We start from the raw sequence: 10,448 nt of genomic DNA, 5'->3' as shown, positions 1-10,448 counted from the left end.
CATTAATGGTTATGGAAAAACAAAAAAAGCTTTAGCTTTTACCACACCAAACTTAGAAGGTTGCTCGTCCTCGAGGAAAAGAAGAGAGAAGAGAGTAGAAGAATAAGAAATAAAGGAGATGGAGGGTGCTTTGTGTTTCGGCCAAGGGGGATGGGTAGTGTGTATGTTGTGTGAAAATGAAGGACTGAAGATGGGTTTATATAGGAGTGGAGAGGGGGGCATGGTTCGGCAATTATGGGTAGGTTTGGGTGGGAAAGTGGTTTGAATTTGAATGGTGAGGTAGGTGGGGTTTTATGAAGGATGGATGTGAGTGGTGAAGAGAATGGTGGGATTTGATTGGGGATGGTTTTTTTTTTTTGGGAAGAGGTATTAAGGTGATTGGTGAATGGGTGAAGAAGAGAGAGAGGTGGGGTAGGTGGGATCCTGTGGGGTCCACAGATCCTGAGGTGTCAAGGATATCTCATCCCTGTACCAAGTGGCGTGCAAAAATGCCCCTTTCTGCCAATCCTGGCGTTAAACACCAGGCTGCTGCCCATTTCTGGCGTTTAACGCCAGCTTCTTGCCCATTCCTGGCATTAAACGCCAGTCTGGTGCCCATTTCTGGCGTTAAACGCCTAGAATGGTGCTAGGGGCGTTTAACGCCCATTCTGCTACCCTTACTGGCATTTAAATGCCAGCAAGTTTCTCCTCCAGGGTGTTCTGTTTTTAATACTGTTTTTCCTTCAGTTTTTGCTTTTTCAATTGTTTTTGTGACTTCACATGATCATCAACCTACAAAAAACATAAAATAACAAAAGAAAATAGAAATTCAATACAGATAGTTAAAGATTGGGTTGCCTCGAAAACAAGCGCTTCTTTAATGTCAATAGCTTAACAGTGGCTCTCATGGAGCCTCACAGATGTTTAGAGCAATGTTGGAACCTCCCAACACCAGACTTAGAGTTTGACTGTGGGGTCTCTGTTTGTCTCTATATGAGAGAAGTTCTTCATGCTTCCTCTCCATGGTTACAGAGGGATATCCTTGAGCTTTAAACACAAGGAAATCTTCATTCACTTGAATGATCAATTCTCCTCTGTCAACATCAACTACAGCTTTTGCTGTGGCTAGGAAGGGTCTGCCAAGGATGATAGATTCATCCATACACTTCCCAATCTCTAGGATTATAAAGTCAGCAGGGATGTAGTGGCCTTCAACCTTTACCAAGAAATCCTCTACAAGTCCATAAGCCTGTTTCTTTGAATTGTCTGCCATCTCTAGTGAGATTCTAGCAGCTTGTACCTCAATGATCCCTAGCTTCTCCATTACAGAGAGAGGCATAAGGTTTATGCTTGACCCCAGGTCACACAGAGCCTTTTCAAAGGTCATGGTGCCTATGGTACATGGGATTAAGAATTTTCCAGGGTCTTGTCTCTTCAGAGGTAATTTCTGCCTAGTCAAGTCATCCAGTTCTTTGATGAGTAATGGAGGTTCATCCTCCCAAGTCTCATTACCAAACAACCTGGCGTTTAGCTTCATGATTGCTCCAAGGTACTTAGCAACTTGCTCTTCAGTAACATCTTCATCCTCTTAAGAGGAAGAATACTCATCAGAGCTCTTGAATGGCAGAAGTAAATTCAATGGAATCTCTATGGTCTCTATGTGAGCCTCAGATTCCCATGGTTCCTCATCAGGGAACTCCATGGAGCCCAGTGGACGTCCATTGAGGTCTTCCTCAGTGGAGATCACTGCCTCTTCCTCCTCTCCAGGTTCGGCCATGTGAGACGTGTTTATGGCCTTGCACTCTCTCTTTGGATTTTCTTCTGTATTGCTTGGGAGAGTACTAGGAGGGAGTTCAGTAATTTTCTTACTCAGCTGACCCACTTGTGCTTCCAAATTTCTAATGGAGGACCTTATTTCAGTCATGAAACTTTGAGTGGTTTTGATTAGATCAGAGACAATGGTTGCTAAGTCAGAGTGGCTCTGCTTAGAATTCTCTATCTGTTGCTGAGAAGATGATGGAAAAGGTTTGCAATTGCTAAACCTGTTTCTTCCACCATTATTTTTGTTGAAGCCTTATTGAGGCCTCTGTTGATCCTTCCATGAGAGGTTTGGATGATTTCTCCATAAAGGGTTATAGGTGTTTCCATAGGGTTCTCCTATGTAATTCACCTCTTCCATTGCTGGGTTCTCAGGATCATAAGCTTTTTCTTCAGAGGAAGCTTCCTTAGTACTGCCTGTTGCTGCTTGCATACCAGACAGACTCTGAGAAATCATATTGACTTGCTAAGTCAATATTTTATTCTGAGCCAGTATGGCATTCAGAGTATCAATCTCAAGAACTCCTTTCTTCTGATTTGTCCCATTATTCACAGGATTCCTTTCAGAAGTGTACATGAATTGGTTATTTGTAACCTTTTCAATGAGTTCCTGAGCTTCTGCAGGCGTCTTCTTCAGATGAAGAGATCCTCCAGCAGAGCTGTCCAATGACATCTTGGACAATTCAGACAGACCATCATAGAAGATTCCTATGATACTCCATTCTGAAAGCATGTCAGAAGGGCACCTTCTGATCAATTGCTTGTATCTTTCCCAAGCTTCATAGAGGGATTCACCTTCCTTCTGTCTGAAGGTTTGGACTTCCACTCTAAGCTTACTCAATTTTTGAGGTGGGAAGAACTTTGCCAAGATGGCATTGACTAGCTTTTCCGAAGAGTTCAGGCTTTCTTTAGGTTGTGAGTCCAACCATGTCCTAGCTCTGTCTCTTACAGCAAAAGGGAAGAGCATAAGTCTATAGACTTCAGTGTCAACCCCATTGGTCTTGACAGTGTCACAGTTTGCAAGAATTCAGCTAAGAAATGATGAGGACCTTCCAATGGAAGTCCATGAAACTTGCAATTATGTTCCATTAGAGAAACTAATTAAGGCTTAAGCTCAAAGTTGTTTGCTCCAATGGCAGGGATTGAGATGCTTCTCCCATAGAAGTTGGGAGTAGGTGCAGTAAAGTCACCCAGCACCTTCCTTGCATTGTTGGCATTGTTTTTTTCAGCTGCCATGGCTTCTTCCTCCTTGAAGAGCTCTGTTAGGCCCTCTAGAGAGAGTTGTGCTTTAGCTTCTCTTAGCTTTCTCTTCAAGGTCCTTTCAGGTTCAGGATCAGCTTGAACAAGTATGCCTTTATCTTTACTTCTACTCATATGAAAGAGAAGAGAACAAGAAAGTAGGGAATCCTCTATGTCATAGTATAGAGATTCCTTGAGGTGTTAGAGGAAAAGAAGAATAGAAGGAGGAGGTAGAGAGAGGAGAATTCGAACTTATCAAGAGGGATAGAGTTCGAATTGCACCTTGAGGAGGAGTGTTAGTCCCTTAAATAGAAGGATGTGAGAAAAGGGGAAGAATTTTCGAAAATAAATTAAAAATAATTTCAAATAATAAAAAGAAATTTGAAAATTTGATTGATATTTTCGAAAATTAAGATTGGGAAAGAAATAAAGTGATTTTTGAAAAAGATTTTTGAAATTAGAAATATAAAAGATATGATTGAGAATTAATTTTGAGAAAGATGTGATTGAAAAGATATGATTGAGAAGATATGATTGAAAATAAGAAAAAAAGAAAGTTTTTTTTAAAAATTAAAGTTGATTACTTGACTAACAAGAAATTAAAAGATATGATTCTAAAATTTAAAATTTGATCCTTTCTTAATAGGCAAGTAACAACTTGAAAATTTTGAAGTAAATCATTAATAGTAGCAAGGATTTTCAAAAATAGTAATAAATAAAAAAAATGGAAAGAAATTGATTTTGAAAGGATATGATTGAAAAGATATGATTTGAAAAAGATTTGATTTTAAAAAATTATGAAAATTTGAAAAAGATTTGAATTAAAAACAAAATCTTCCCTCTTGCGTCATGGTATGCGAAATTGTTACTCAGGTTGTGAATTGTTGTTCGAAATTGATCTTCACAACTTCGCATAACTAACCAGCAAGTGCACTGGGTCGTCCAAGTAATACCTTACGTGAGTAAGGGTCGAATCCCACGGAGATTGTTGGTATGAAGCAAGCTATGGTCACCTTGTAAATCTCAGTCAGGCAGATATAAAATAGTAATGGGGTTTTCGAAAATAAGTAATAAAAGAAGGATAGAAATACTTATGTAAATCATTAGTGAGAATTTCAGATAAGCGTATGGAGATGCATTCGTTCCTCTGAACCTCCGCTTTCCTGCTGTCTTCATCCAATCAGTCTTACTCCTTTCCATGGCTGGCTTTATGCAAGGGCATCACCGTTGTCAGTGGCTACATCCCCTCCTCTAGTGAAAATGGTCCAAGATGCCCTGTCATGGAACGGCTAATCATCTGAGGTTCCCGATCATGCTAGAATAGGATTCACCCTCCTTTTGTGTCTGTCACTACGCCCAGCACTCGTGAGTTTGAAGCTCGTCACAGTCATTCAATCATTGAATCCTACTCGGAATACGACAGACAAGGTTTAGACTTTCCGGATTCTCTTGAATGCCGCCATCATTCTAGCTTACACCACTAAGATTCCGATTAAGAGATCTAAGAGATACTCATTCAATCTAATGTAGAACGGAAGTGGTTGTCAGGCACGCGTTCATAGGGAATGATGATGATTGTCACGTTCATCACATTCAGGTTGAAGTGCGAATGAATATCTTAGAAGCGAAATAAGATGAATTGAATAGAAAACAGTAGTACTTTGCATTAATCTTTGAGGAACAGCAGAGCTCTGCACCTTAATCTATGGAGTGCAGAAACTCTACCGTTGAAAATACATAAGTGATAGGTCCAGGCATGGCCGAATGGCCAGCCCCCAAAACGAGATCACAGGATCAAAATACAATCCAGGATATCAAATATAATAGTAAAATGTCCTATTTATAATAAACTAGCTACTAGGGTTTACAGAAGTAAGTAATTGATGCATAAATCCACTTCCGGGGCCCACTTGGTGTGCGCTTGGGCTGAGCTTGAAGTCTACACGTGGAGAGGTCATTCTTGGAGTTGAACGCCAGCTTTTGTGCCAGTTTGGGCGTTGAACTCCACTTTGCAGCTTGTTTCTGGCGCTGAACGCCAGAATTGGGCAGAGAGCTGGCATTGAACGCCAGTTTGCGTCGTCTAAACTTGAGCAAAGTATGGACTATTATATATTTATGGAAAGCCCTGGATGTCTACTTTCCAATGCAATTAGAAGCGCGCCATTTTGAGTTCTGTAGCTCCAGAAAATTCATTTTGAGTGCAGGGAGGTCAGAATCCAACAGCATCAGCAGTCCTTCTTCAACCTATGAATCTGATTTTTGCTCAAGTCCCTCAATTTCAGCCAGAAAATATCTGAAATCACAGAAAAACACACAAACTCATAGTAAAGTCCAGAAATGTGAATTTAACATAAAAACTAATGAAAACATCCCTAAAAGTAACTAGATCCTACTAAAAACATACTAAAAACAATGCCAAAAAGCGTATAAATTATCCGCTCATCACAACACCAAACTTTAATTGTTGCTTGTCCCCAAGCAACTGAAAATCAAATAGGATAAAAAGAAGAGAATATACTATAAATTCCAAACTATCAATGAAACATAGCTTCAATCAAATGAGTGGGACTTGTAGCTTTTTGCCTCTTGAATAGTTTTGGCATCTCACTTTATCCATTGAGGTTCAGAATGATTGGCATCTATAGGAACTCAGAGTTCAGATAGTGTTATTGATTCTCCTAGTTCAGTATGATGATTCTTGAACACAGCTTCTTTATGAGTCTTGGCCATGGCCCTAAGCACTTTGTTTTCCAGTATTACCACCGGATACATAAATGCCACAGACACATAATTGGGTGAACCTTTTCAGATTGTGACTCAGCTTTGCTAAAGTCCCCAATTAGAGGTGTCCAGGGTTCTTAAGCACACTCTTTTTTTGCTTTGGACCTTGACTTTAACCGCTCAGTCTCAAGTTTTCACTTGACACCTACACGTCACAAGCACATGGTTAGGGACAGCTTGGTTTAGCCGCTTAGGCCAGGATTGTATTCCTTTAGGCCCTCCTATCCACTGATGCTCAAAGCCTTGGGATCCTTTTTATTTACCATTGCCTTTTGGTTTTAAGGGTTATTGGCTTTTTTCTCTTGCCTCTTGGTTTTAAGAGCTTTTGGCTTTTTCTGCTTGCTTTTTCTTTCTATTTTTTTTCGCCTATTTTTTTTTTCTGCAAGCTTTGTTCTTTGCTGCTTTTTCTTGCTTCAAGAATCATTTTTATGATTTTTCAAATTATCAAATAACATGTCTCCTTGTCATCATTCTTTCAAGAGCCAACATATTTAACATTCTTAAACAACAACTTCAAAAGACATATGCACTGTTCAAGCATACATTCAGAAAACAAGAAGCCTTGTCACCACATCAATATAATTAAACTAAGTTCAAGGATAAATTTAAAACTCATGTACTTCTTGTTCTTTTGAATTAAAACATTTTTCATTTAAGAGAGGTGATGGATTCATAGGACATTCATAACTTTAAGACAAAGTTACTAACTACTAATGATCATGTAATGGAGATACAAACATAGATAAGCACATAACATAGAAAACGAAAAATAGAAGAAATAAAAACAAGGAATGAATCCACCTTAGTGATGGTAGCGTTTCCTTCTTGAGGAACCAATGATGTCCTTGAGCTCTTCTATGTCTCTTCCTTGTCTTTATTGCTTCTCCCTCATTGCTTTTTGATCTTCTCTAATTTCATGAAGGATGATGGAGTGCTCTTGATGTTCCACCCTTAATTGTCCCATGTTGGAACTTAGTTCTCCTAGGAAGGTGTTGATTTGCTCCCAATAGTTTTGTGGAGAAAAATGCATTTGAGGCATCTCCGGGATCTCATGGTGATGAGCTTCATGCGCCTCTTGAGCTCCATGAATGGGCTCTCTTGCTTGCTCCATCTTTTTCTTAGTAATGGGCTTGTCCTCTTTAATGAGGATATCTCCCTCTATGTCAATCCCAGCCGAATTGCATAGGTGGCAAATGAGGTAAGGAAAGGCTAACCTTGCCATAGTGGAGGACTTGTCAGCCACCTTGTAGAGTTCTTGAGGTATAATCTCATGAACTCCACCTCTTCTCCAATCATGATGCTATGAATTATGATGGCCCGGTCTATAGTAACTTCAGACCGGTTGCTAGTGGGAATGATTGAGCATTAAATGAACTCCAACCATCCTCTAGCTACAGGCTTAAGGTCCAGTCTTCTTAGTTGAACCGGTTTGCCTTTTGAGTCAATCTTCTATTGAGCTCCTTCTACACATATGTCCATGAGGACTTGGTCCAACCTTTGATCAAAGTTGACTCTCCTTGTGTAGGGGCGTGCGTTCTCTTCCATGTTTGGCAAGTTGAACGCCAACCTCACATTTTCCAGACTAAAATCAAAGTATTTCCCCCGAACCATGGTGAGATCATTCTTTGGGTTCGGGTTCTTACTTTGATCATGGTTCCTAGTGATCCATGCATTAGCATAGAACTCTTGAACCATTAGGATGCCGACTTGTTGGATGGGGTTTGTTAGAACTTCCCAACCTCTTCTTTGAATTTCATATCGGATCTCCGGATACTCATTTCTTTTGAGTTTGAAAGGGACCTCGGGGATCACCTTCTTCTTGGCCACAACATCATAGAAGTGGTCTTGATGGGCTTTGGAGATGAACCTTTCCATCTCCCATGACTCGGAGGTGGAAGCTTTTGTCTTCCCTTTCCCTTTTCTAGAGGATTCTCCGGTCTTAGGTGCCATTAATGGTAATGGAAAAACAAAAAGCTTATGCTTTTACCACACCAAACTTAGAATTTTGCTCGACCTCGAGCAAGAGAAGAAAGAAAAGATGAAGAAGAAGAAGAAGAAGAAAAGATGGAGAAAAGGGGGGAGGTGTGTTTCGGCCAAGAAGAGAAGAGAGGGTTGTGTTGTGAGAAAATGAGGAAGAATGGAAGGCTTTATATAGGGAAGGGAGGGGGGTAAGTTTCGGCCATAAGGGTGGGTTTTGGGTGGGAAATTGATTTTGAATTTTGAAGGTAGGTGGAGTTTATAAGGTAGGTTTATAGGGAAGAGTGGATGGATGTGAATGGTGAAGAGGTGATGGGGAAGAGAGATTGAGATGATTGGTGAAGGGTTTTGGGGGAGAGTGTTTATGGGATTGTGTGAAAGAGGGGTGAGAAGAAGTGAGTGGAGGTAGGTGGGGATCCTGTGGGGTCCACAGATCCTGAGGTGATCCTGTGGGGTCCACAGATCCTGAGGTGTTCAAGGATTTACAACCTTGCACCAAATTAGGCATGTAAAATGCCCTTGCACACAACTCTGGGCGTTCAGCGCTAGGTTGGTGCTTGTTCTGGGTGTTGAACGCCCATTTGTAGCCTCTTTCTGGCGTTGAACGCCAGAACCATGCTTGTTCTGGGCGTTCAGCGCCAGCTCTCCTCCAGGGTGCATTTTTGGCGTTCAAACGCCCAGATGCTGCCCATTTCTGGCGTTCAGCGCCAGAACCATACTCTGTTCTGGCGTTGAACGCCCAAAACATGCTTCTTACTGGCGTTTAAACGCCAGTAAGGTCTTCCTCGAGGGTGTGATTTTTCTTTTGCTGTTTTTGATTCCGTTTTCAATTTTTATATTTATTTTGTGACTCCACATGATCATGAACCTAATAAAACAAAAATAAAATTAGATAATTAAACATTGGGTTGCCTCCCAACAAGTGCTTCTTTAATGTCAATAGCTTGACAGTGGGCTCTCATGGAGCCTCACAGATGTGCAGAGTTCTGTTGAGACCTCCCAACACCAAACTTAGAGTTTGGATATGGGGGTTTGACACCAAACTTAGAGTTTGGTTGTGGCCTCCCAACACCAAACTTAGGGTTTGACTGTGGGGGCTTTGTTTGACTCTGCTTTGAGAGAAGCTTTTCATGCTTCCTCTCCATGGATGCAGAGAGAGATCCTTGAGTTGTAAACACAAGGTTGTCCTCATTTAATTGAAGGATCAATTTTCCTCTGTCAACATCAATCACAGCTCTTGCTGTGGGTAGGAAAGGTCTTCCTAGGATGATGGATTCATCCTCTTCCTTTCCAGTATCCAGGACTATGAAATCAGCAGGGATGTAAAGGCCTTCAACCTTTACTAACACGTCCTCCACCTATCCATAAGCCTGTTTTCTTGAATTGTCTGCCATCTCTAATGAGATTTTAGCAGCTTGCACCCCATAGATTCCCAGTTTCTCTATTACAGAGAGGGGCATGAGGTTTATTCTTGAACCAAGGTCACACAGAGCCTTAAAGATCATGGTGCCTATGGTACAAGGTATTATGAATTTTCCAGGGTCCTGTCTTTTCTGAGGCAATGTCAGTTGATCCAGATCACTTAGTTCATTGGTGAACAAGGGAGGTTCATCTTCCCAAGTTTCAATACCAAATAATTTGGCATTTAGCTTCATGATTGCACCAAGGAACTTGGCAACTTGCTCTTCAGTAACATCCTCATTCTCTTCAGAAGAGGAATACTCATCAGAGCTCATGAATGGCATAAGGAGGTTTAATGGAATCTCTATGGTCTCTAGATGAGTCTCAGATTCCTTTGGTTCCTCAGAGGGAAGCTCCCTATTGATCACTGGACGTCCCAGGAGGTCTTCCTCCTTGGGATTCACGTCCTCTCCTTCCTTCATAGGTTCGGCCATGGTGATTAGTTCAATGGCCTTGCACTCTCCTTTTGGATTTTCTTCTGTATTGCTTGGGAGAGTACTAGGAGGGATTTCAGTGATCCTTTTACTCAGCTGGCCCACTTGTGCTTCCAAATTTCTTATGGAAGACCTTGTTTCATTCACGAAACTTACAGTGGCCTTGGATAGATCAGAGACTAAGTTTGCTAAATTAGAGGTATTTTGTTCAGAGTTCTCTGTCTGTTGCTGAGTGGATGATGGAAAAGGTTTATTATTGTTAAACCTGTTTCTTCCACCATTATTAAAGCCTTGTTGAGGCCTTTGATCCTTCCAAGAGAGATTTGGATGATTTCTCCATGATGGATTATAGGTGTTTCCATAAGGTTCACCTAAGTAATTCACCTCTGCTATCGCAGGGTTTTTAGGATCATAAGCTTCTTCTTCATAAGAAGCCTCTTGAGTACTGTTGGATGCAGCTTGCATTCCATTCAGACTCTGAGAAATCATATTGACTTGCTGAGTCAATATTTTGTTCTGAGCCAATATGGCATTCAGAGTATCAATTTCAAGAACTCCCTTCTTCATAGGTGTCCCATTATTCACAGGATTCCTCTCAGAAGTGTACATGAACTGGTTATTAGCAACCATGTCAATGAGTTCTTGAGCTTCTGCAGGCGTTTTCTTTAGGTGAATGGATCCACCTGCAGAAGTATCCAATGACATCTTTGATAGCTCAGATAAACCATCATAGAATATATCCAGGATGGTCCATTCTGA

The 10,448-nt window shown here is 40.9% G+C and overlaps 1 non-coding gene across 1 annotated transcript; it reads left to right on the top strand.

Annotated features, from left to right (window-relative positions):
* Positions 1-2,524: 2,524 nt before the first annotated feature.
* LOC148548592 (small nucleolar RNA R71) lies at positions 2,525-2,632 on the top strand. Its single transcript, XR_015897593.1, has one exon. It is a non-coding gene; the product is annotated as a small nucleolar RNA R71 (small nucleolar RNA).
* Positions 2,633-10,448: the final 7,816 nt, after the last annotated feature.

This window comes from Arachis ipaensis, chromosome B8, assembly GCF_059453495.1.
Source record: "Arachis ipaensis isolate K30076 ecotype BB chromosome B8, ASM5945349v1, whole genome shotgun sequence".
NCBI classification, from domain to species: domain Eukaryota; kingdom Viridiplantae; phylum Streptophyta; class Magnoliopsida; order Fabales; family Fabaceae; genus Arachis; species Arachis ipaensis.
Note: the sequence above shows the minus strand (reverse complement) of the source record. Positions and strands in the feature narration are given on the sequence as shown.